At 33.4% G+C, this 26,281-nt stretch overlaps 1 long non-coding RNA gene across 1 annotated transcript in view; it reads right to left on the bottom strand.

The window, feature by feature from the left end:
• The window catches only part of Gm6602 (predicted gene 6602), a 200,099-nt gene that overhangs the window by 126,534 nt on the left and 47,284 nt on the right, over positions 1–26,281 (bottom strand). The window contains exon 2 of the long non-coding RNA NR_045362.1: positions 7,932–8,044. This is a non-coding gene — a long non-coding RNA (predicted gene 6602). The remainder of the gene's footprint in view (positions 1–7,931; positions 8,045–26,281) is intronic.

Below are 26,281 nucleotides of genomic sequence, written 5' to 3'. Positions count from 1 at the left end.
ATTTTATCTTTTCATTTTTAACATATTTGGAATCATAAAAAAGAACGAAACACAAATGCTGACAATAGGTTAATAGTGATAGGATATTCACTCACCATGATGTCCTTAGCATTACTTTGTTGATGATATTTCATTAAATATGCCAAAAGGAAGTCGATTGTCCTGATATAGATCACATTTGAGTAAATTCTAATGAAATGTATTTGTCTAGCATGACAGCAGTGACTGCAACATGAATAAAAAGCTATACTTGTGCTAGACAGATGTCTTTCTGTTTCTTAAAAATTGTAAAGATTATGAAATTAAATAATGTATTTTGTATTAATTTATAACATTTGATACAGAATAAACTGATGTAGTGTGTGACAGGGGAAATGTATTTTTTTTCTAAACATAAGCCTGAAAATGTGCTAACTTTAATTAATGTATAATATATACATATATACATTAATATATATATATATATATTAATATACATAAAGTTAAATGATAGGTAAGAGTTTATTGTATGAATGAAGACAACAAATTGTGAAAGGGGAAACTGTTAAATGCAATATACAAACAGTATAAGGCCTCAAATTATATGTACTAGACAAATTACTTTAACTGGATGAAAGAGTGTGGAGATAATTTAGGCTTCAATGGAAAGTTAGATGAATGGCCACTGTTGGAATTTCACACAACTCCATTCTCATAAATATGTGACAGATATCCTGTCTTCTATTCCAGAGACTATTTCCCATGACTTAAAACCAATGAAACTCCACAAACCACAGACAAAAAAAATGAACAAAACTTGCCTTTCATTCTTACTTTTTCATCAAACTAACAATAAGGCATTTAACCTTCTCAGTGAAATCGCATATACAAGTTCCTCTTTAATTTGATTTAATATACTTTCAAATCATTTTATTAAAAATAAATTCTTCTTAGATACAATATATCCCAATCATAGTTACTCCATTCTCTATTCTACCCAGTTTCTGCCAACATTCATTCTCCCACAAGATTTACTCCTTTATTTCCTCTTCTAAAACATGGTCTCCAAGAGATGATGTCAAAAGACAACAGCCAAACACAACACAAGATGCAGTAAGACAAGGGGAAGTCTACCTCAAGGTTGGACAAGGCAATCCAATAGGAAGAAAAAAGTCCTAAGAGAAGGCAAGAATCACTTCTTATACCTGTTAAGAGTCCAATAAAACCACAAAACAAACACCTATAACATATATGCAGAGGACCTGGTACAGACCTGTGCAGGCCCTTGCTTGCATTTTCAGCCTCTACACTGTCTTGTAATCCCTGCTTAGTTGATTCAGAGGGCCATGTTCTGCTGATGTTCTTTATACCCTCTATTTCCTAAATTTCTTCCCACTCTCTTCCCTGGGATTTCAGGAGCTCTGAGCATAGGGACCAAAGGAAGACCTGCAATTTATACTCTCTGCATATATAATATTTGCACAGTAGGGATCTTAATTCATAGGTCATGTTCAATGTTTTTTATCATGATCAAGCAATGAATTGTATATATGAGCATTTCTATATGGTAGCATTCTAGAAACAGTAATAAGTACAAATATATTTTATAAACTATCAGAGTTATAAATCATAAAGTTAAACAATCTTAATTTGAACACATTATCATCTATCTAGAAAATGATAGATTTACTAAATTTTAAACTATTACTGTCTTGAATATGAGTTGAAAAGCTTATAGGATATAAAGTCCATATGCTCAAATCAATCTAAACATAAATACACCAGAAAATCAAATAACCCCATTAAAAAATGGGGCTCCCAATTATAAGGAGGGGCATACAAAACACCCATGGAAGGAGTTACAGAGACAAAGTTTGGAGCTGAGATGAAAGGATGGACCATGTAGAGACTGCCATATCCAGGGATCCACCCCATAATCAGCATCCAAACGCTGACACCATTGCATACACTAGCAAGATTTTATCGAAAGGACCCAGATGTAGCTGTCTCTTGTGAGACTATGCCGGGCCTAGCAAACACAGAAGTGGATGGCCACAGTCAACTAATGGATGGATCACAGGGCCCCCAATGGAGGAGCTAGAGGTAGTACCCAAGGAGCTGAAGGTGTCTGCAACCCTATAGGTGGAACAACAATATGAACTAACCAGTACCTCCAGAGCTCGTGTCTCTAGCTGCATATGTAGCAGAAGATGGCCTAGTTGGCCATCATTGGGAAGAGAGGCCCCTTGGTCTTGCAAACTTTTTATGCCTCAGTACAGGGGAATGCCCGGGCCAAGAAGTGGGAGTGGGTGGGTATGGGAGTTGGGCAGGGGAGGATCTGGGGGACTTTTGGGATAGTAATTGAAATGTAATGAAGAAAATACCTAATAAAAAAAAAGAAAAATATCTAAGTATATTGCTATTAAAATTAAGGAAGGTTTAGTATGAGTAGAAGAATTCCTTGTTCAAATCATAAGATAAAAGAATATTTAATAGGTCAAATGTAATTAAAGAAAATGGTGAATTAAATGCAATTTTTTCACAAACTGAAAAGACTGAACATGATGTTTCTAAATACATTTTAAAAAATCCAAAGTGCATAGAGTCAATGATAGATCCTTCAGAAGTAACAGCAAAATGGTAAAGCTTATCCTGATTTTTGTATATGTGCCTGTGAGAAATTGATATGTGATACATATGTCCATGTTAGTGTATATGTGTTTATGTGTCTATACAGGTGCATTTTCCCATATGTGTATGAGCTTGTGTGAATTTGTATGCCAGAATGTCATTCCTCAATCACTCTACAACTTGATGTTGTTAGATAAATTCTCTCATTACCCATACTGTGCAGGCCAAATTGGAAAATAATTCCATAACAGAAAAGACAAACTTAGAACTGTTTATGTATGTCTGAGAATTGAATTATATAAAGAATTCTAGAAGATGAAGACTATAATGTGTTTTATACCCAGCCAAGTATTTACTACTTAATACCATATATGAATTTAAGGAAGATTATAGTTTAATTATATTTCTTTAGAAATTTTGATATGTTTAGACAAAATACATAGAAAATATGTACATATAGTAATATAAAGTTTTAGTAAATATAAACCAAATTTTCATTATCTTTCAAAGATGTCAAACTATGTTATCTTAAGTTATTAATGAAAAGGAATTAATGTCATCATAGCCATTAGAGTATACATATATATTGAGTATATATATATATACTCAATGTATATGTACAAGTATATACATATATGTATGCACTATAGTTAATATATACTACACAGTTTATCTTATATAAATTTAATAAAATGTTGAATGAAAAATATGTAGGTATACATATAAAATGACACAATTAGATGCATATAGGACAATGGCTGCATAGGACACTGACAAAATTCTTCTACATGTTAATGAAATATAACTACCTTATTACAGAAATGTAAGCATGTAGTAAAATTAGAGAAACTCATCTGTCACATTATAGGACCAAATTGAATTATAACAGGTTTTCTTTTTATTCTGGGGATAAAATTAATTCCCAGAACTATTGCATGAATATTTAATTATGGCTTCAGATTAAAAGATATAATATCTAAATTTTAAATTCACTATCTATAAACACTACAGTAATTTCCTACTTTGTTTTAATTGTTATACACATTTTAATATTTTTAAAAATTCATCAGCATATGTGTCCAAACTGTTATAGTGAAATTTGTACACAAATTTTGTTCTACTTACATTTCTTTTGGAAGTAAAATTTGGGCTAAGGGCACATTTGCACTGCACTGTTCTGGTTAGTGATATACTGAAAATGTCTGCCATTATTCCAGTACATCTGGAATCTTTTACTCTTCATTTTTGAAGTTAATTAAACAGATTTTAAAATGGCATTGGATGTGGGTATGTGAAGTGAATGACAGTGTGCTCAGTGTTTGAATCTAGGCCCTTTGCATCCCATGAATATTCAATTGCCAAGTATCACAATTACAATTATGCTGAAAATTTGTTGGGCTGAGAAAACTCATAGCATTTTCACAGATTTTTCATAGTCTCGACTTATATTAATTGGATGTAAGTGAATCCTATTCAAGTTCATTTGAACACATGAAATGAACAAATTAGAGTATAATGTCTAAAGAGTAGCATAAAATTAAAAAAGAAATAGGAAATGTTGGCAAAATATAAATTCTATGTCAGTGCAGTTTGCATATGAGATAGATCCAAAAAAAAAAAAGACAGGGGTTATTGGTGGGGAAGTTGAGGAAAGATATTTAACATTGGTGATACAAAGAGGGGAGCCAGATGGAAGAATGGGGTTTGTAAGAGGGTTGTGTGAGGGACAACTACCACTACAGATATTTGAAAGGTTGAATCGATCCATAATATACTTGAAAATTACTAATTCTGAATACATATACATGTATATGTGTCTATAAAGCATTTAGATTTAGTTATATTAAACAGGGCATAATATTTCCTCCCAAAGCTACAACTTCCAAATACAAGTTCTATTGATAGGTGCTGGATACCACACCCTGAGTTGATCACAGGTGACAATGAGACCCACGAAGCAATACTGGCTATCTCCACTGCTCTTGATTATTTATAAAAACTGAGTAGTAATTCCTTAGGCTGAAGATATAACTCACATTCAATGGTCACTAGACATGGAGAAATCAAGTTGGTACGAAACAAAAAAATTTCAATGATGGGTACCTTTCACAGTAGTAGAAGTTTTGATGAAGATTGCTGGGAGATTAAAAACCTATAATCAGCAACCTTACATAACTGTGTATCCTCTAAGCCACACCAACTTACTGCATGATAAGATATGCATGTGTCATTGGTGGTATGGTTATTAAATAAGTAACAATCTGCTTTCTAATTAGACTTAAGGTTCATATAGCGGCAGAAATCATATACCCGGCACTATAAGTCTGACCATTATCCCATGCCTAGGTATCCCACAGACCCCATGAAAGGGTCAATATTTATCTTTCTAAATGAACATAGTATCAAACTACCCTCTAAACTCTCATCTCCATATACATAAATTAGTACAAGCTCAGACCTCATTAGAAAACTTTTTGTGCAATGAAAAGCAATTAATGCAGAAACTCAGAGTTGGTCAAAATTCTGAAAATAAGTATCAGTTGTGTGCTCAGCCACAGATAGTACATGTATATCACAACCTTTTTCCAAAGTTCAGAATCAGTTCTCTCAAAAAGTACAGTCATGAGAAGACAGGCCACACTTCTGGGGTTGCTCCTATATTCATGAGTACATGGCACCAGAAATTGGACTTGGTGGGTTGTTTATAAAAGATGAAGGGCCATAGACTTGAAATCAGATGGATTGGGTTGGAATCAGGAGCAGGAGTTCAGAATGAATATAATCAAACTATAGTCTATGAAATTCTCAAATATTGATTATATAATATTTAAAGCGTTTCATTGTTAGACTCAGGGCTGGTTAGAAAGAGTTGATTGGAAGGATTGGCAGATGGAAGTGTTGAAAATATAATAGTACATACATATTTTAAGAATTAATACAATGTTAAAATTTTATACAAAAATTACTTTTTGCATAGTTCAGTCTGTATGATATTAGAAAATATTTAATGCAAGGATAAACTAATCCCAAGTAACACATTTCCATTTTAATAGAGAATTTATAATTCTGTAAGAAGAAAAAAATTTTTGATAGTTAATTTAATTTATATAGAACTATATGAAGCAAACTAAGTTTTCTTTCTATCTTTGAAATGAATCATAGCTATTCTAATTTGACCAAATTGTGTTTAATAAAAGGTGTAACATAAAAAAAAAAATGTGTGACCTCATGGATGAAACAATAGGAATCATGAGGTAAATACAGTGCTAAGTATTTTCATTATAAATAACAAATTTTTTAGACAATGCAGGATCAGTCTTCACCCAGAAGTATTCAAGCATCACTTCTGAGTATTTAACTCTTGGGTTATACCTTGTGTGTTTTACCTTACCAATCATTCAAGAAGACGTCTCTAGAGCCAATTAATTTAGTCAAAATATTAAAGTAGCAAATTTATGTTTTAGCTGTTAAATTTAAGAATGTTCTCATTTATTTATTTTGTAAATGTATTTTATAAATGTATACATTTTAGTCACATTAAGTTTAGCATGGATCTGTTCATAATTTTTGGTAATTAACATAAGCTACTCTTAAGACTAAGATGTTAGGACTGATTGGGGAAAACTCTTCTAAATATATTGAAGTTGTTTGCTAGCTGCTTGACAAATAAAATTATGTCCTTGCACTTAAAAAAATAAATAAATTTTGTTTTCTCTTATAAAGTATGTGCTTGTTGTAATGAGGGGTCACATGCGTAATAACTCAAGATTGAGACAGGCAGCAGAACATATACCATGTGACACTGATGCTTCTGCACAAGAAAAAAATAAGGAAATGCAGATGCTATGATTTTTATTCAGATTCCTTTCAAAGGAGAGATGAGACCCAATAGGAAGGAAAGCCACGAGACAATTAATAAACATTACTTTTCTTTCACTGCTTCGCTTTTATTGCCTCATTTTTTATCATTTTATGGGTTTGTTCCTGCCACCCTAATCTTTCCCTCTTGTAATTTTGTGTTGATTTAAATTCAGCTTTCCTGTGGCTCTTTTGGGCTAGGGGAGTTCTCCATTAACAGTGTGCTTGCCTAGCATTTTCTCTGTATCCTTCACTGCTCTATTTAAGAGTTAAAAGAGTATGTTATAAAATTGAAATATGTTATTGTAAAAATGAAATAGAGAATTTGCTGTAGTGTATTAGGAAGATTAGGCAACATTAAGAGAGTTCTGGAGTGTTCAGGTTTTAGCTTTTGCTTGCTTAACTGCTCTTACATCTCTATAAAGACATGAGGTGATAGCCCTCCCTCAAGGTCAGGTGCTCCAGTTACTGCAGGTGACAAACACGAAAGAGATTCATGACACAGTGCTGAGCATGTAGTCGTTTTATATTTTCTCTTCAAAAAATTCTAGAAGATGCTTGCAGTCATGATTTTTAAAAGCCCTAGTGAATTATAAATGAAAATAAATATGACTTGATTTCAAAGGGATAAGCCTTTTACCTCTCATAACTATACTGTGGAAATTTGCGATTTGTTATTTAAGTATTTTAAGTTTAAATATATAATGCATTCTGCCAAACCGGTATTAGTGGAAGTAAATAAAGGAAGAAAATGTGGGAGTTATATATATGGTAATCTTTTATGGAAGAATTACAAACATGCACAGGCACTTTCTTGCAAATGCATTGACATAATGTACTATTCTCATTTGATTTGTTTATTGATATTTTTATTATTCTGACCGTTCACATTGTATAGAAATATTATAACATATCTAGCCAGTGGTGGTGCACACCTTTAATCCCAGCACTTGGGAAGCAGAAGTAGGTGGATTTCTGAGTTCGAGGCCAGCCTGGTCTACAAAGTGAGTTCCAGGACAGCCGGGGCTATACAGAGAAACCCTGTCTAGAAAAACAAAACAAAACAAAAAGATAGAAAACAACAACAACAAAAACATTTCTAGTCACTCTTTATGGATAACCTCATACTTTTTCTGCTACAGAATAGCAACTTAAAGTTAAATAGTAGAAAACAACTAGATAACTATAGCTACTAGACAGACTATCCTACTAGGGTATATTTGGAATCCCAACACTGGGGGATGAGTTAGGAGTACTGTGAGTTTAAAGATGCAGGGCTACAAAATAAAACTTGTCTTGAAACATAATAAAGAAAAGTAGAGTTTGGTACTATGTTCTAAATATAGTTTTATTAAATTATATTACCAATATTATTAATATGACACTTATTTTTAAAATTAATGGTTATTTCATTGAATAAATTATTTAAATACTAAAAAAATATTTGAAATGGAAAGACTTACTTCTTTCAAATCCAGATATTCGTGGTGTGTAAATACAGTATTAATCCAGATCTGTCTTTCACTAGAGGTGGGAAGATCCATCTTAAATCTGATTCACACTTTCTGCTGGCAGCCTATATAAAGGACATGGAAGAAGGAAGCTGACTTTCTCTTTACCTAATTGTTCTTTCTTTTGCAGGCAAACATATCTCTTCATTGCCATTAGAACCTACGTCCTTGGAATTCCATCATACACTGAAGACCAGCTGAGAAATCCAGACTCACAGACTGAACAACTACAGGATTCTTGGGACTTACTTTGCCAGACAGTCAAGGTGGACTAGCTGGACCACACTGCATAGGTCATTCTAATAAATCCCATTGCTCTATATAGAGAATCATTCTATAAGTTATGTTCTAGAGAACCTCGAATAATACAATGGGGAATCTCATCAATATAAACTTCAATTTCAGCATGGGTTTGAATTATAGCAATTTTTCCTGTTATGAAATATCCAGCTCATGAGATTTCACAATTATGCTACACACTTGCTTATCTCATTTTATATATTTATATAGCAGCCATTATAAATTTGTAATACTACAAAATTATAAATTTGAATTACTACAGGAATTATGTATCTTAATATGTTTGGGGGCACCTGATACTCATCAGGTACTTAAAATATGTGTGTTCTTAAAAGAATATATTAATTCTTGTATTTCTTCTCATTTTAAAATTATCATTAAAGGCCTCCTATATCCAGAAAATATTTTGTAGACAAAAAACAAAACAAACAAACAAATAAACACTCAAGCAAGTCCTACGCTAAAATAAATCCCCTCATAGTAAGAAGGGGGTGATAAAAAGTTAAAATTTTTTAATTTAATTTTTATTTATCTCATTAATCGAGGGCAGTGTGATACAGAAAAAGTTAATGACAAAGAGAAATAGTTATTGGTTAATAGTGAATTTATGCTATGAAACATAATAAAATATGATTTCATTCTTAGTAAACTAACATGATCTGTTATATTTAAATTTCCTTTTTCAATAAGAAATTGCATTTAGTATTTCTATAAAGTCATTAAGTATCAATATATTAAAATATCATCTTATCTGCAGTTATGGTCTTTTGTGTTTGTAATAACATTTTAAGTCTAGGAATAATAGAAATAGTCTTCTGATTAAATTAACATTTAAAATTCAATACGTTAGTCACTCTGATGTGATTATCAAATACATACATACATCAAAATATAATTGTATATCATAAGTGTAAGCAATGATTTTGTACTGGTGATATCATTTATGAAAAAGAAAACACAAAAATGTGAAATTTATACTGAAAACATCTCTAAGATAATTTTTATTTCTTTAATGGTGATCATCAAATTACCTTTCTATTAACACTTTTTGCTTTCTATATTTTAATTTAAATAGCAAAGTGGAAAATGTGAGAGCAGAGTAGTATTGCTAAAATGTTGCCAGTAGGAAAAGTGTATAAGTTACAAATTATCTGTGCTAAGAAGTTCCTTATCAGGGCTGGGAGTTGGTTTAGTGGTAAAGACTACTTGCTGCTCTTCCAGAGGACTCAAGAGGAAATTCTAATACCAAACCACCTGGTGTCTAACACCTGCCTTAAATTTATGATCCAGGGAGTCTAATGATTCTTTGCACTCTGCAGGTACCAGGTATTCATGCTGCACTCAACCACTTATCACAGAAAATAAAGAAAATTAAATAAACAAAAATAAAGAGCTTAGTTATGTTTTGTTTGTAGTTTTGAATTTACTGGTTCTTTTAAAGTTTTTATTTTTAAATTATGATTAACCACTCAAATTATTTTATTTTTTTCGTTTATTTTTTACATTCCATATTCCATTCCCTGCACCCCCCCATCTACCCTCTGCTGTTCCACATCCCATACCTCCTCCCCACCCCACCCCATTTCCATGTGGATGCCCTAACCCCACCCCACATGACCTCCAAACTCCCTGGGGCCTCCAGTCTCTTGAGGGTTAAGTGCATCATCACTGAATGAACACAGACCCAGGAGTCCTCTACTGTACGTGTGTTGTGGGCCTCATATCAGCTGGTACATACTGTCGGTTTGGTGGTACAGTGTTCGAGAGATCGCGGGGTTCCAGATTAATTGAGACTGCTGGTCCTCCTATAGGATTGCCCTTCTCCTCAGCTTCTTTCAGCCTTCCCTAATTCGACAACAGGGGTCAGCTGCTTCAGTCTACCAGTTAGGTGCAAATATCTGCATCTGACTCTTTCAGCTGCTTGTTGGGTTTTCTGAAGTATAGTCATCCTAGGTCCCATTTTGTGAGCAGTCCATAGCCTCAGTAATAGTGTCAGGATTAGCACTTCCCCTTGGGCTGGATACCAATCATATGATCCCCAATTTTTTAAATATTTGTTGTTGACAGATTGTAGGAAAATAAGAGTTTGGCTTGTTTTAGGATAGCTTTAATTTAAAGAATGTTGTTCTTTTAAAATTTTCAACACACTACAGACCACTAACTTTCTTTTTTCTTCTTTTTTAATTAAATTATTTTAGTTATTTATATTCCAAAACTTGTTCCCCTTCCCGGTCTCCATCTGCAAGTACTTGACCCCATCTCCCCTCACCACTGCCTCTTGGAGCTCTTGGTGCTCTCCCAGCTGGTCACCCAGCTCCACCTCCCCCCCCCCCCCCCCACCAGCATCCCTCTTACCTGGGGCATCAAGTTTCCACAGGATTAAGTACATCTTCTCCAGCTGAGACCATACAAATCAGTCCTCTGCTACATATATTTCCAGAGCCATGAACCTGCCCATGAATGCTCTTTAGTTTTTGGCTCAGAATCTGGGATCTCGGAGGTGTCTAAATTAGTTGACACTGTTCTTCCTATGGGGTTGCAATACCCTTCAGGTCCTTCAGTCCTTCCTCTAATTCTTCCATATTGGTCCCCCACCACAACCCAATGGTTGGCTCTAAGTATCTCCATTTATCTCAGTCAGTGGCTGGTAGAGCCTCTCAAAAAAGCAATGCCAGGCACCTGTCTGCATGCGCAATATGTCCTCAGTAATAGTGTCAAGATTTGTTGTATGTGCCTAATTAATTAAAAAGGAAAATCACATGTAAAGAAAGTGGAAAGGAAGTTGTCAAGATATCACTATTTGTGGATGATATGATAGTATACTTAAGTGATCCCCAAGATTCCACAAGAGAACTCCTAAACCTGATAGACAACTTCAGCAAAGTGGTTGGATATAAAATTAACTCAAACAAATCGGTAGTTGTCTTCTTATCAAAGGATAAGTGGGCTGAGAAAGACATTAGGAAAACAACACCCTTCACAATAGTCACAAATAATATAAAATATCTTATTGTGACTCTAGCCAGGCAAGCGAAACATGTGTATGAAAAGAACGTCATGTCTCTGAAGAAAGAAAGTAAAGATTTCAGAAGATGGAAAGAACTCCCATGCTCATGGATCAGCAGGATTAACATAGTAAAAATTGCCATTTTAACAACAGCAATCTACAGATTCAATGCAATCCCCATCAAAATTTCAATTCAGTTCTTCACTGAGATAGAAAGAACAATTTTTTTTCTTTTTCCAGTTTTTTATTAGGTATTTTCTTCATTTACATTTCAAATGCTATCCCGAAAGTCCCCAATATTCTCCCCCTACCCTTCTCCCCTGCCCATCCACTCCCACTTTTTGGCCCTGGTGTTCACTTTTACTGGGGCATATAAAGTTTGCAAGACCAAGGGGCCTGTCTTCCCAATGATGGCTGACTAGGCCATCTTCTGATACATATGCAGATAGAGACATGAGCTCTGGGGTACTGGTTAGTTCATATTGTTGTTCCACCTATACAGATGCAGACGCCTTCAGCTCCTTGGGTACTTTCTTTAGCTCCTCCATTTGGGGCCCTGTGTTCCATACAATAACTGACTGTGAGTATCCACTTCTGTGTTTGCAAGAACAATTTTCAAATTCATTTGGAATATCAAAAATCTATGATAGTGAAAACTTTTCTCAAGAATAAGAGAACTTCAGGGGAAATCTGCTCAATATTTTGTCTGCAGCATTTTCTTTAGACAGCAACAATTCTGGGTTAAAAACTTTGAAGACAGGTAGATGGAGTTTTATTGGAAAGCAGATAGACAAGTACCTGATTGACTAAGGCCCCTCCCTCATGAGTCCTTCATCATCTTTAATTTTATTCTTATTGGCTAGTGAAGCAATTGTTCCTTCATGCTATTAGACTTAGTGTCCAGATTATGACCAATATATATTCAGAATCTGAGAGGGAGCTGAGTGTATATAAGAAAGATAAGAGATTTGGAGGAAGCAAAGGGAGAGGGATATGAGAGAGATACAATGCATATATTTTAAAGTAAAAAGATGAAAACAATAAATCTCAGACTCTCAAGAAAAGCTTCCAGGTAGAATTATGTCTCTCTAACCTGTTGCTGTTCATTTGGGTAAAATGTATCTTTCCTTATTAAAATTCTTATTTGGAAAATAAAAGATATAGTGATAGGATAAAAGTTGTTTTTATAATTGAAATATGGTTTACTTGAGATTATTACCTATAATTAGCATAGATTTAAAATGTATCTTAACTACCTATATACTCAACTATCAATCACTGTGGTTTATAATTTTAAAAAATATGAAGTTATGAGTCTATAATGGTGGTCATGTAGTAGTCTAAATATTCTTAAGAAAATTAAGTTCAAATTAGTTGTAAAACAATTAATGTATCTGTGAAAGACTATGCTCTATGAATTCAAGCCAAGTTTTATTTGTTTTTCTATGTGTTATGTGTGTGTGTGTGTGTGTGTGTGTATGGAAAGATGCAATGTACTTTTTAATAATCACTCAGACAGTTAGTACACTGTTTTCTCAAAACATAATCTACTTGTAGCAGCCAGTTTGGGGAGGAATTCATTTATGGTGTATTACAGAATATTGTTGCCACTGTTTATAATAGATGTACAGTTTACAGCATCCAGAGGCAATGAAACAGGTCACTTATTCTAAGCCTCATCTGATTTTCTTTGACAACTGTTTATTTTTAATTTTTTCTAAACCTATAGTTTGTAAATAATTTTAAAAAGTTTTTGTGAAGGACAAATAACAATTTTAAATATAAGTTACTGAGTCCTCATTCTAATATGTGAAATCAGAATCATAATAAATGTTAGAAATAAATAGTTGATACATATACAAAATTTTGATCCATTTAGTTGGGAAAAATATCATCAAATGACTGACATACACAAATGCAAATATATTTAAATGTTAAATATTTTGTTCTATCAAACATATATATTAAATTATTGGTAAATTGTACTAATGAACATTATAAATTATTTTGTGTGACATATAGATGGATTCCAAAACATATTTTCCAAGAATTTTAAAATGAACTGAAATGGGCAAAAGGCCAGAGATAAGCACTTGCAGTGACAATACTTTGAATAAAAACTAACATAATTATTTTAGAAGTTGTTTAACAACTTAAGATAACATTTAATACTGTCAATTATAGCAATTATAGTGGTGATAGGGGTAGGGGAGAAGGCATGTTAGAGAGAGGCTTTATACAAGAAGTGAGGAAAGGTTCACTTACAAAAACATTGAAAAGTAATTTATCGACATTAAACTTTCAAAAACTAAATTAAAAACTGTAATCTAGAAACATTTGGTATACTGATCCATACGAGGATAGTGATCCCCGATGGAATAAAAGATCTGAAAGAAGTAGACACATGCCCTTGTTCGTAGCCTAGAAGCAATCTCCAGTTAATCAGTGTTTGCAAATGAAACTGACTTCTCCAAGGAAGTCTCTCTAGAAAACAAATCCCACTTAAGGTTGATTTGTGAGTGCTGAGCAAGAGCTAGCCAACAGCAAAGAAAATCAACAGTACTTTAGAATTTCCTTTTATCATAATGTGTGAGAAACTTTTCTATTCTTTTTTTAATTTTTAAGTTTTAAAATTATTCTTATTTATTCTCTCCCTTTTCCTCTCCCTCTTCCTTTCCTCCCCCTTTCCATTCTTCTCTTTCTCCTGCTACCATTCTCTTGCTTTCTCTTTCTCAACCTTGTAGGTCCACTCAGTACATATTACAGCTTGCAGTTTTGTATTTCATATGTGATTCCAGAGTATGAGAATAAGAGTCTCTGTGTCAGATGCAGTTATTCGCACCCAACCAATGGACAGAAGCAGCTGACCACTGTTGTTGAATTAGGAAAGGGTAAAAGAAGCTGAGGAGAAGGGTGATTCTGTAGGAGGACCAGCAGTCTTAATTAATCTGGACCCCTGAAATCTTTCAAACACTGGACCATAAAAAAAGTATTAACATGAATGTTTAATCTCTTTCTTTTTAAATGAAAATAAGATTTTTAAATTTTTCTTTTCTTTCTATTTTCTTTTTCCCAGTGGCAGCCTCTCCTCCCAACTTGCTCAACTGTGTTTATAGAAGCTCTATTCCTAATAATCAGAAACTTGAATCAATTTAGATGTTCCTCAACAGAAGAATGAATAAAGAAAATGTAGTGCATCTACACTATGGAATAGTATTCACCTATTAAAACACAGGCATCACGAGTTTTGCAGCGAAATCGATGGAACTTGTGAATTTTATCCTGAGTGAGATAACCCAGTCCCAAAAGGACATGCATGGTATGTACTCATTTGTAAGTGGATATTAGCCATAAAATACAGGATGCCCGTACTACACATCACAGACTCAAAAAAGCTATACAAGAAGGAAGGCACAAGAGAGAAAGCTCGAATCTCACTTAGAAGGAGGAATATAATAGTCATAAGAGGCAGATAGAGGGTCAGAACTGGGTTGGAGTGGATCATGTAGAGAGAATTTGCAAGCATTACTGTATCCAGCAATGTCAACTATATTGATCCTGGAAGAAGCCATTATATTCTATTTGTGATAAAGATTGCAATAAACTTTTCACAGCCTCAGACTGAATGTAGTTTCTTCACTGAGCCAGATTTATTTCTTGTAGCCATAGCATGTGATTTCGGCCTGGTAAGGTAAGTGTGGGTGCTTACAGCTGAGACAAGTTTCAAATAACTGATTTGTTCATGGAAAAAGTAATAAGTTCAGAGATACTAATCATTTTAATCATTCATCCTGCTTCTCTCAAATAAAAACAATAAAATGGCAAAGCCCTATAGGTCATTCAATTAGCTATTAAAATATGATGAAAATATTTTATGAATAATAAAAATAAGCTTACATACCAAGTAACATTGATTAAATTATCACATATATGTGTCCTTTTTAATATACATATGGCTTTTTAAAACATAAAGATAAAAATTATATTCACTCTATAGATTCAGAAAAAAATATTTAAATTGATCTTATTTATGGCCCAATTCATGAGCTAAAACTCATACCTGAGACTGCTTGGGTGACCAAGCACCTGAGACTAGATAGTACAGGAACATAGGACCAAATTAAATAATATTGATCTTAAAAAATATAAAAAAGAATGTAGTGATAAAAAATATTCCTAATGCTGAGCTCATCATAGATCAGTGCCTTATTCAGTAATTGTCAGAGAAATTTCAAATTGCAGACAATGGTAAGAAATATAGAGATACATAGCCAGACATTACACAGAAAACAAAGATATCTTGGAACACCCAGCCCTAAGAATCTCCATGTAATCCCTCCACTAAAAGCTTCAGGAAACTCTATGTAAAAGGAGACAAGAAGAGTGTAAGAGCCAGAAGAGATGAAGAACACCGAGTTACCAAAAGATTGAGAATATCTAAATATACATGACTAAAGCTTATTAGAAGAAAAAAAAAAAAAAAAAGACAGGAGCTTCTGCACCAGACCCTCTGTGGTTATATTACAACTTGCAGTTTGTTTTTAAGGGATTCCTGAATGTGTTATTAAGTTAGTGTCTGACTCCTGTGACCTCTATGGAACTGTTTTCCTTCTGTTAGTCTTTCTCGTCCAATTTTGATGTGATAGTTTTTGCTTTATTATATTATAATTTATTGTGCTACATTGAGAAATGAATGGATGAATGAATGAATGAATGAATGAAAACCTAGCAACTAGAGATAATAGGCATAGAAGGGTCAGTAAACACCTTTAACAAAATTTTAGAAGAAAATTTCACTAACCTAAAAAAGAGATAACCATAAGCATAGATTGAAGCAGAAAAGAAACTGCTTCCATCACGTAATAATTAAAATGCAGAGAACAAAGAAAGAATATTGAAATTAGTAAGGGAAAAAGGTCAAGTGACATATAAAGGGAGATCCATGAGAATTATAGAAGATTTCTCAACAGAGACTCTAAAATCCGGAAGATATTGGGCAGATGTCATACAGACCCTAAGAGGACAAAAATGTCAGGCCAAGTTACTATACCCAGCAAAAATCTCAATTACCATAGAGAGAGAGAAACCAAGATATTCGATGATAAAACCAAATTTAAAGAGTATCTTGCCACTAATCCAGCTCTACAAAGAATAATAGAAAGAAAACTCCAACACAAGAAAGGAAACTACACCCAAGAAAAAACAAGAAACTAATCTCACAACAAATAAAAAAAGAAGAGAATCACACAAGCATAATTCTACCTCTAACAACAAAAATAACAGGAAGCAACAATCATTAATGCTTAATATCTCTCAACATCAATGACTCAATTTTCCAATAAAAAGTTTCAGTTTCTTGTCTTTTGCAAATATACTATTTTTTTCCTGTCAAATATTTGTCCTACACATGGAAAGAAAAGAATGGAAACCTAATTAATAAAATAATTGCTACCTTAAGTTGTTCTGTTCTTAAATTTGTTGGCAAAGATTGCCTTGGTGGACAGGCAGAGGAACATGAGAGGGAGGGCATATCCATTTTGTAATATATCTAAACCATTCTTATGTAAGTGTAACATAAAATGGCCTCCATTTATTCCCATCACTCTCTTGCCAGTTTTAATGCTTCCATAACATTACAAAAATCTGTCAAGCATTCCAAGCCAATTACACACTGGATGTCAAGTTGTCATGCCTGCTGTTCTTTGACTCCACTAGGGAATCTCATCATTTTCTTTCAACTAAAAGTGTATCATACTATAAGGCAGGTTTTGCTGATATAATCTTTACAATTTCATGACCATAACTCTTAGATAGGCAAAACAAATGTGATTATCTTTGAATGACCAAAATTATCAAGGCCACAAAATAATGCCCTAGGGGATATAGTCTATCGTTAGTGTTCTTGTATTTTTCTATTGTTGATTTTTTTCAAAGAATATTCCATCTACTATTTAACAACTTTACCATTATATCAGAGAATACTAAAGGAATTAAAGGAATAATTATTGAAATATAAAGGGAATATGTGAATTAAGAAGTATTCTAAAATAATGTCCCTAAGGATTAGTGTAAAGCATAATGCATGTTATGTGTTAATATGCAATGTCCTAGTTAACCACTTTTAGTAGCTTATGATGAACTATAAGTCTTATGGACTTACAATAGCAAGTCAAATAGCAAGTCAAATTGTTTGTGCTAAGAAAAATTTTACAGATTCACAGTTATGATGAGTTTGAATTTTGAAATATTTTAATGAAACGAGTAAATGATGTGAAAATTATTAACGTCAAAAATAATCAAAAAGTATAAATCAATACATGTAAGAGAATTATTAAAATAGCTATAAAATAGATCACATGGCTTCATTATATCTGTATGACATTCAATCTAGGAATAAGTACTGATAATTAAATTAGTGATAGAAAAATTGTGAATGATAAAGTCATATGCATGAACTCTGCTTAACACTTAATGACAAATATTGATAGCATTATAATTAACTTTTGTGGCCTGAAATTAATGGCCTATATTGATACATTTCTTATGTACTGAACACATTATAGCAACATACAAGTACAGAATTTTACAAATAGTCTTTATTCTTGACATAGCTTTTATTTTAGATATTTTTCGAGGTTGAAACATTTTAATTACATTAAATCCATAAGAAGAAATGTATGATGATCTTTATTATTTAAGTCCCCATAACATTAAGAATATATCAATAAATTTACTTAATATAATATTAGCATATTAGCATGAAGTATTATAAATTAACTGGTAAAAATGTTTTGCCATAACATTGTGTTTATGAAGTGTTAATGACCTACCCTGCACTTATGGAATAACTTTTAATCATGAATCATTGGTAAGATCAAGTTATAGCCTTTTTTAGTAAACCATTTGTGTATTATACATTACTTTACATTTTCTATTACATATACATACACATTATATATACATATTTTACCTTTTTATACATAATATATTAGGTATTATTTTGGAATTTCATTGAAAAGGTACAATTTACATCAAAACAAATAGGGTCAGTGAAATTAACTACCAGCAAAGTTTTGTTGTTGGAATAAAAATGTCTAGCTGAGAATAAAATAGGAAGTCTTCATTAAAATAAAATAAAATTTTAATTAAAAGTGATAAACAATCTTTAAAACAGAACATGGCAGAAAACCCACAAGGAATCAAAAGGTAGATTTAATAAAAATGAGTGCATTTTAGGCAGAATTTAATATATTTATATCCTGGTCACAAAAGTGAATTGGAGAGTAGTTTTCAAGTATTTGAAAATTACTATGATCTCATTGGCCTGTCAATCACCAACTAGACAAAACTGTTTGACCAGATAGATAAAGGAATCCTTCTGGTTTTGTCCTCCAACTGTTGGAATTATAGGCATATGCTCTCAGTCCTTAGAGTGTTGCATAGGTTCTAAACTAATGGCCTCATGTTTGGGGACAATCATTCTGCCAGTAAACAACACCCATAGCTACCTTGCTAACCATTTCAATAAACAATGTGTGACTAGTGTTCTTCTGAAAAGGTGTTCATCTAGATTTAATGAACTAAAATATATTCTTGAGTAGATGAAAAGAAAAAAATTAAAGCAAAAATTCTTAGGATCTAACTTTTAAAATATTTAAAATTATTACAAAGCATCTGAAGTAGTCCTATAGGAGGAACAACAATATGAACCAACCAATACAACGCCCCCTGCCGGCCGCCCTCCCCCCCCCCACCCCTGGCCCCGAGCTCCCAGGGACTAAACCACCAACCAAAGAGTACACATGGACGGACCCATGGCTCTAGCTGCATATGTAGCAGAGGGTAGCCTTGTTGGTCATCAATGAGAGGAGAGACCCTTGGTCCTAAGAATGCTCAATGCCCCAGTGTAGTGAATGACAGGACAGGGAAGTTGGAGTGGGTGGGTTGGTGAGCAGAGGGAGGGCAGATGGTGTGGGGGGTTTTGGAGGGGAAACCAGGAAAGGGGATAACATTTGAAATATAAATAATGAAAATATTTAATTTTTTAAACAGGCATTGAATTACATATACTAATAACAACAAGTAGTACAAAGAATGTTATTTTGTTACAAACATTAATCATTATTCATTCATTCAAGAAACGGACATTTTGAGATGAGTTAACTAAGGCAAATAACTTACTACTCAACTAGTCTGTTAGACAGGAGAGGATAAACACTATGCTTCCTCGAAATATGCCATAGCATTAAAACACCAAGCATGAATTCTTGTCATTTTATTGTTAACTTTGATTTTCAAGTTACAGCATATTGTATCCAGTATTTCAAAATCTAGGCTGTGAAATGAATTACTACCTTTAAATTCTAGCAATTGTGTTCACTGAAGTAACCAAAAAAAAAAAAAAAAAGTGACCACAACTCCAGACACGATTAAACAGGTTTGAAGGCGCTATTTGTAAACAGTAAATACAAGACATCCACATACATTGTTCTATGGAGAACATAGTGTAAGACCTCTCTTAAACACATTGGAGATTGATGAACATAGTGCTTCTGTATGTCACAAGAGAAGGAAACATACATGGTTTGGAAGTTACAAACTGTGTTTCAATCAAAAAATTAAAAATAGAGGTTGAAACAGAAATGGGAAACTAGAAACTGTTCCTTAAATATTGATCAAAAAAAATAAATGAATTTTCAAAATTTTAACTAGTAAGTAAAAATACGCATAGACAATAAAATAAGCTGACTTTAACTTGGGTCAAGTTGACATAAAACTAGTGGTGGCAAATAGTTTCTTACACATTTTATGCTTGATAATACTTTATTTTCACTTGTAGGTTTGACAATATGTCAACCTTAAAGTTCTTTACTCCTCCATAGTTATCCCAAGTCTACATTTTAATGCGATATGTAAAGTTTTGAGCTTTAGTTTCTATATTTAAAACTTGAAATCCAAAATTGTGTATTCAAAATTGTAAACAACTGCTATACATACTGTTGTCAGGAGTTATCTGTAATCTTATTACCACAATTATTTCATAACTATATTTTCTTAGCATGCTGTGTCTCAAATTATAATTAAAATATTTATTTTAGTTGTAATCTGATTACACAAAGATGTTTTAATCCTTTATTATGTTTGTTTCATATTTAATCACAGATTTAGAAGATAAACACAAGCTTATCAGATATTGAGATGAGACACCACCTGTACATTTGATGTTTCTGCTTTTTAATTAGTCATAAAATTTGGCATAAATCACTACAATTTATTCAAATTGGATATTCAAGATTATGTAACTAAAGCACATCAGGGATTAGGGGAAATATTGAAAAGGAGGTTACTTTACCACAAGAGCGTAGTCATTTAAAATACATGAAATTAAAAGGGAATGTCAGCTATATACAGAAAACAATTTCTATGAAAGTATCACATAGCAAGACTCAATAGGGGTAAGATAATGTCATTGTCTGTACTGGCTAGTTTTGTGTCAACTTGACACACCTGGAGTTTTCACAGAGAAAGGAGCTTCAGTTGAGGAAATGCCTCCATGAGATCCAACTATAAGGCATTTTCTCAAGTAGTGATCAAGGGGGAAAGGCCCCTTGTGGATGGGACCATCTCTGGTCTGGTAGTCTTGGGTTCTATAAGAGAGCAGGCTGAGCAAGCCAGGGGAAGCAAGCCAGTAAAGAACATCCCTCCATGGCCTCTGCATCAGCTCCTGCTTTCTGACCTGCTTGAGTTCTAGTCCTGAATTCCTTTGGTGATGAACAGCAGTATGGAAGTCTAAGCCAAATAAACCCTTTCCTCCCCAACTTGCTACTTGGTCATGATGTTTGTGCAGGATTAGAAACCCTGACTAAGACATTGTGTGTCTTTTCTTGTCCTTCTCTCACTGTCTCTCTCTCTCTCTCTGTATATATGTGCACAAATGTTCAAGAAATACATTTCTTAAGTCAAATACCTGATTCTCTGAGTGACCTTTATAAAAGAAATATTTGCATCTCACTTGTAACTTAACATATGTGAATGTATATGTATTTTATGTATAATATCTTATTGTTACTTTTACAAGTTATTCATAGATAATAGATAAAATGAATTTGTAAATTCATCTCTACTTTTGTAAAATATTTACTCAGAATGCTACAAATTAGAAATTTTGCAATAAAATAAAATAAAATAAAATCACTTCATAGTTTAAAAATAAACACAACATAGTATAGATATTTCAAATTGTTACACAGGTAAATGTAAAAAAGAAAAGAAATAAAAATTATGATAAAATAAGGAAATAAAAGACAGATAAATTATTATTAACAAATGTATGAACTTTTACTCATATAATGTGATATAATTATAACTAAAAATTTACTGAAAATGCATCCACTGTGCGCCCAACTACTCTGACTTGTATTTCTTTAAAATTAAGCACATCTTAAAGCAACAAAGATACTTAATGTTGATCTATCATTAAACTAATATTAATAAATTGAATCTGCTTATTTATTATTATTAATGTACTGGAAATCAGATAAACAAATGATGTGACTCAAAATCTGAATATATAAAGTTTAATGTTTTAAGTATAATATATTTTAAGTGTATGTAAAGAATACTTAATAACTTACTCAAAATGGTTGATCACATTATCGCAATGAACTAGTAACAAAATGTGTAGCTAATAGCTAAAACTTCCATGCAATAAAAACGAGAAGATTATAAAATTGGTCATTGCAGTCTTTGTGCATTCTCTGTAAAGACCAACTTGCAGCGACATTTGATCCTTGTTTTGAATGCTTTGACCTGGGTTTAGTTGACTTACCTGAACTGACTTTGAACTGCCTTTGTTTGATATTTCATTGTGTTAATACATCACAATTTTGTAACATATTTAATTTATGTAATAGAGTTTTAATTGTTCAAAATGACTGCAATGAATTTATTTGTAACTGTTGTATTTACTATTCTTAGAAACATCTATAAAACTAAAACGTATATCTCAAAGTAACAATAAAAATTAGCAGTTTTGTTAAAATATTGTTCAATTGAGACATTAATATGTACATATAATTTCTACATTTTTTCATCTTATGTGTTTTTGGGGGTTTAATTTATATCTGTTTGTACAGGTATATTTTATTTTGTTCTTAATTTTAATATTCGAAAGCACTCTAGTTTTTCAAGTTGCCATTATGTTTGTCACCAGCTGTGTGATAAATATGTGATATGTTTATTCATCATATTTTGATTGATTTTTAACATATTTTAACACTTAGAAGCAATATCAGCATGTATATATGCATGTATTATATATATATATATATACATATATATATATATATATATATATGCAATTCCCCACACAGATTAATTGCTAAATTGCTTGTATCATCTTCAAAATCATTTGGTTAAATATACTCTTTTTTGAGAAAGGTAAGGATTTCAGTTAGGAAAGTTTATCACTTATGCTAGTATGCACATATTTTACATGTCTTAGAGTGCTATTGTTAACATAAAAATAGAATATTATTATAACAAAACTATGCCTACTTAATCAGAAATTGTATGAGTCCTTCAGGAATGATTGCCTGTATGTAATAGATAATTTAGGTTGTTTTCTGCTAAGAAACTGCTTATTCTGTTGCCACATTTAGCAATCTTAATCTTGACCTAGAGATATCTAATGGGGTTTGCTGTGCACCTAAATTTTACAAGATTATTTCAGTAACAAAATTATCTTATACTGATGATTCTCTGCTACCTTATTTCTACAATATTTGTAACTATTTTATTAATAGTGTTGAGTTCTTAAATGATTCTGTAGTTTTACATCTTCATTTTATATTTTATATTTAAAAATTTGATCCATCACCATTTTTTACTATAAAAATATTGTTGAATTTGTCTCATAGAACATTTTAAACATAATTAAAACTGCAATAATATTATCTGTAACTAGTGTCAAAATTCATGGCTTTATAATATTTTCTCTTAATTATGAGTGTAATTGGCTCCAAGTTTGTTTGGAATTATTCCTCTACATTATAAATCTTGTTTTTTAAATTATAAGTTTTAATAATGAATATATAATTTTTATTATTAGTTTGCTTATTTACTCACTTTACATCCTGAGTCTAACTCTCCTGTTTCTAGTCCCTCTAATATAGCCCCTCCCCAAACTAATAAATTGTTTTAAAAATATTCACTAAAATGTATTTTAATTAATTTTGCATTTTAACCTTATTGAACACTATATTTACTGTAAGTTTATATTTTAAACTTTTGAAAGTTGAAACCATGACTTATAGTCACAAGCTGGAAAGAACCCAGATGTCCCTCAACACAGGAATGGATACAGACAATGTGGTACATTTACACAATGGAGTACTACTAAGCTATTAAAACAATGAGTTTATGAAATTCTTAGAAAATGAATGGATCTGGAGGATATCATCTTGAGTGAGGTAACCCAATCACAAATAAAACACATATGATATGCACTTACTGATAAATGGATATTAGCCCAGAAGCTCAGAATTCTTCTTAGAAGGGGGAACAAAATACCCATGGAAGGAGTTATAGAGACAAAGTTCAGACCAGAGACTGAAGCAATGACCATCTAGAGGCTGCCCCACTTGGGGATCCATCCCATAAACAACCACCAAACCCAGACACTATGGCCAATGCCAACAAGAGCCTGCTGACAGGATACTGATAAAGCTGTCTCCTGAGGGCCTTTGTCAGTGCCTGGAAAATACAGAAGTGGATGCTCACAATCATCCATTGTACTGAGCACAAGGTCGCCAATGAAGGAGCTAGAGAAAGTACCCAAGGAGCTAAAGGGGTCTGAAGCCCCATAGGAGGAACGTCAATATGAACTAACCAGTAACCCCCAGAGCTCTTTGGAACTAAACCACCAATAAAAGAAAACACATAGTAGGCCATGTGGTTCTAGCTGTATGTGTAGCTGAGGATGGCCTAGTTGGTCATCAAGGGGAGGAGAGGCCCTAAGTCCTATGAAAGTTCTATGCCCCAATATAGGGGAATGCCAGGACTGGAAGTGAGAGTGGGTGGGTTGTGGAGCAGGGGGAAGGAAGAGGGGATAGGGGATTTTCAGAGGGGAAACTAGGAAAGGGGATAACATTTGAAAGGTAAATAAATAAAATATCTAATAAAAAAAGGGTAAAAAAAGAAAAAAAAAAGAGAGAATATCATCCTGAGTGAGTAGCCAATCACAAAAGAACACACATGGCATACACTCATTAGGTGGATATTAGTCCAGAAGCTCAGAATACCCAAGATACAATTCACAGAACAAATGAAGTTCAAGAAGAAGGAAGACCAAAGTATGGATACTTCGTTCCTTCTGAGAAGAGTAAACAAAATACCCATGGGAAGAGATACAACGTGTGGAGCAGAGACTGAAGGAAAGGCCTTCCAGAAACTGCCCCACCTACAGATCCAGCCCATATGCAGTAACCAAACCCAGACTCTATTGTGGATGCCAACAAGTGCTTGCTGACAGGAGCCTGATATTGCTGTCTCATGAAAAGCTCTGTCAGTGCCTGATTTATTCAAAGGTGGATCCTCTTAGCCAATTACTGAACTGAACACAAGGTCCCCAATGGAGGAGCTAGAGAAAGGACAGAAGGAGCTGAAGGGGTTTGCAGCCCCATAGGGGGAACATCAATATGAACCAACCAGTACCCCCAGAGGTCCCATGGACTAAACCACTAACTAAAGAGTACATATTGAAGGACCCATGGCTACAGCTGCATATGTAGCAGAGGATGGACTTGATGAACATCAGTGGAAGCAGAGTCCCTTGGTCTTGTGAAGGCTTGATGCCCCAGTGTAGAAGAATCTCAAGACAGAGAAGGAGAAGTGGGTGGGTTGATGAGCAGGTTGTAAAGTGTACTCTACAATAAAACAGGGGTCAAGAGACAGGACATTTTTGGAGGAGAAACCAGGAAAGGGAACGTTTGAAATGTAAATAAAGAAAATATCTGATAAAAATACCTATTCATTTAAAAAAATCTATCATAAATTCTTTCTGCTGGCCCTCAGGGTTTCAGTCCTTTTCCCTCACCCAATACCAGATCAGATCCCCCTTCCCCAAACCACTACCTCCCATCCACTTTGGCTCCCAGTTTCTTCCCTCCTTCCCCACTATGGTTGTTTTCTTCTCCCTCCCAAGTGGGACTGAGGCATTCTCATTTCATCCCTACAGCTTGTTGACCTTTTTGAATTCTGCAGACTGTATCTTGAGTTTTCTGTACTTTTTTTTTTTTTTTTGAGGCAGCTAATATCCACTTATTAGTGAGTACATACCAGGCATGTCCTTTTGGGTCTGAGCTACCTCACTCAGGATTATATTTTCTGGTCCCATCCATTTGCCTGTAAGATTCAGGGTGTCCTCCTTTTAAAAATCTGAGTAGTATTCCATTGTGTAAATGAACCACATTTTTCTGTATCCATTCTTCTGCCCCAGGATATCTGCGATGTTTCCAGCTTCTGGCTATCACAAATAAGACCACTGTGAACACAGTAGAACATGTGCCCCTGTGGCATGATGGGGTGTCTTTTGGGTATATTCCCAGAGTGGTATTGCTGAGTTTTCAGGTAGATCGATTTCCAATTTTCTGAGGAACCTCCAGAGTGGTTTACAATCCCACCAACATTAGAGGAGTGTTTCTCTTTCTCCACATCCTCTCCAACATGTGTTGTCAAGGTTTTGATCTTTGCCATTCTAATTGGTGTAAGGTGGAAACTGAGGGTCATTATGATATGCATTTCTCTGATCACTAAGGACTTTGAACATTTTTTATGTGCTTTTCAGCTATTTGAGATTCCTCTGTTGTGAATTCTCTTTTCTGTTCTATACTCCAACTTTTAATTAGGTTGTTTGGTTTTTTGGTGGTTGGTTTCTTGTTTCCTTTATGTTTTGGATATTAGTTCTCTATCGGATGGGGTATTTTGAATATTTTTC

This window comes from Mus musculus, chromosome 3 (assembly GCF_000001635.26).
Source record: "Mus musculus strain C57BL/6J chromosome 3, GRCm38.p6 C57BL/6J".
NCBI classification, from domain to species: domain Eukaryota; kingdom Metazoa; phylum Chordata; class Mammalia; order Rodentia; family Muridae; genus Mus; species Mus musculus.
Note: the sequence above shows the minus strand (reverse complement) of the source record. Positions and strands in the feature narration are given on the sequence as shown.